This window comes from Euprymna scolopes, unplaced genomic scaffold, assembly GCF_053919585.1.
Source record: "Euprymna scolopes isolate OS-2025 unplaced genomic scaffold, ASM5391958v1 sca570, whole genome shotgun sequence".
NCBI classification, from domain to species: domain Eukaryota; kingdom Metazoa; phylum Mollusca; class Cephalopoda; order Sepiida; family Sepiolidae; genus Euprymna; species Euprymna scolopes.
This window is the reverse complement of record NW_027633625.1, coordinates 35,001-36,433: the sequence shown is the minus strand read 5'-3', so window position 1 is coordinate 36,433 and position 1,433 is coordinate 35,001. Positions and strand designations below refer to the sequence as shown.

The following is a 1,433-nucleotide window of genomic DNA, read 5'->3' as shown; positions in this document are numbered from 1 at the left end:
GAAAACCCCCGTCTTCCCACCTTGTGAAGTCGGGGGCCACCGGCCGTCGGGCCCGCGAACGTAACTGCCCCTTTCTGCCGGGAACGGAGGAAATCTGACACGATCCGTTACACGTGGCGAGCCGGTCCGTTTTGATCCCGCCGGAAGTCGCGTGCGGGCGACGCACTCTGTGTGTCGCTCCTTAGGCGCCCCACCGTCTCGGGCGCGTGCGCGATGAGAGGCGGGATAGGACTGGCGCGGCCTCGCCGTCACGCACCTCGCCGACGTTTCGGGTTCTTGTCGGGGGCAACCCCGCCCGCGCCCGTTTCCGTTTCCGGAGAGGTCGCTCGGCGACGCTTTTTTACTCGAGCCGCCCGCCACCCCGGGTCAGCGACGTGCATCGGCAACCCACCCGACCCGTCTTGAAACACGGACCGAGGAGTCCTGGCCGTTCGCGAGTCGTAGGGGCCACCTCTGACTAACCCCGAAGGCGAAGCGAAAGCGAGAGAGCGTGTAGGAGGGCGTCGATCGGGAGAGGTGTCGTGGCAAAGTCGTCCGGGGGTCGTCGGGGGGTGTCGTCGGTCTCGTGCCGTCGTCTTCTCCTCGCCTCACCCGCCTCCGAGCCGTGCCCGATCCCGCCGGCGCGGCGTTTTCGGCCTTCCGCCGTCGCTGCTGCGGTGCCCGCAACTTTTCCTTTTTTCTCTCTTCCCGAGAGAGATAGGAGAGGGAAGGCTCGTGGCTGACGTGCGGTTGTTTTTCCCTCCTCCCCGAGAGGGGACCGGCGCATCATCCAAAAAGGGGAATTGCCGGGCGCCAGCTTCCATATCCTCCTTCCGCCCATCGGTGAGATCCCGCGGCTTGAACTAGTCCTATTTTGTCGTCGAGTTTAGGCGCTGCGCGCGGGCGCATCACCCCCCGGGTCGGTTTCCCCTTTTTCCGAGTACGACTCGGCCGACTCTGGCGTAGCGAGCGACCAGGGACCCGAAAGATGGCGATCCACGCCCGGTCGGGATGAAGCCAGAGGAAACTCTGGTGGAAGTCCGAAGCGCCTCTGACGTGCAAATCGATCGTCGGAACCGGGTGTAGGGGCGAAAGACCAATCGAGCCGTCTAGTAGCTGGTTCCCTCCGAAGTTTCCCTCAGGATAGCTGGCGCTCGATCGTCGCAATTCCATCCGGTAAAGCGAACGATTGGAGGCCCCGGGGCCGTTCACGGCCTCGACCTACTCTCGAACTCGGAACGGGTGGAACGGGCCGACTCTCCCGAACGACGGAGCCGACCCATCCGGCCGCCGCCGCCAGCACGCTTCGCTGGGCGGTTGGTCACCTCGAATGCGAGTGCCAAGTGGGCCACTTTTGGTAAGCAGAACTGGCGCTGTGGGATGAACCAAACGTCCGGCTAAGGTGCCTAACGCGACGCCCATGAGATCCCCGAAAGGGTGTCGGTCGATATAGA

The 1,433-nt window shown here is 64.4% G+C and overlaps 1 pseudogene; it reads left to right on the top strand.

Annotated features, from left to right (window-relative positions):
• The window catches only part of LOC145275072 (large subunit ribosomal RNA), a pseudogene marked incomplete at its 5' end in the record, with an annotated part of 4,235 nt that continues 2,802 nt past the window's right edge, over nt 1-1,433 (top strand).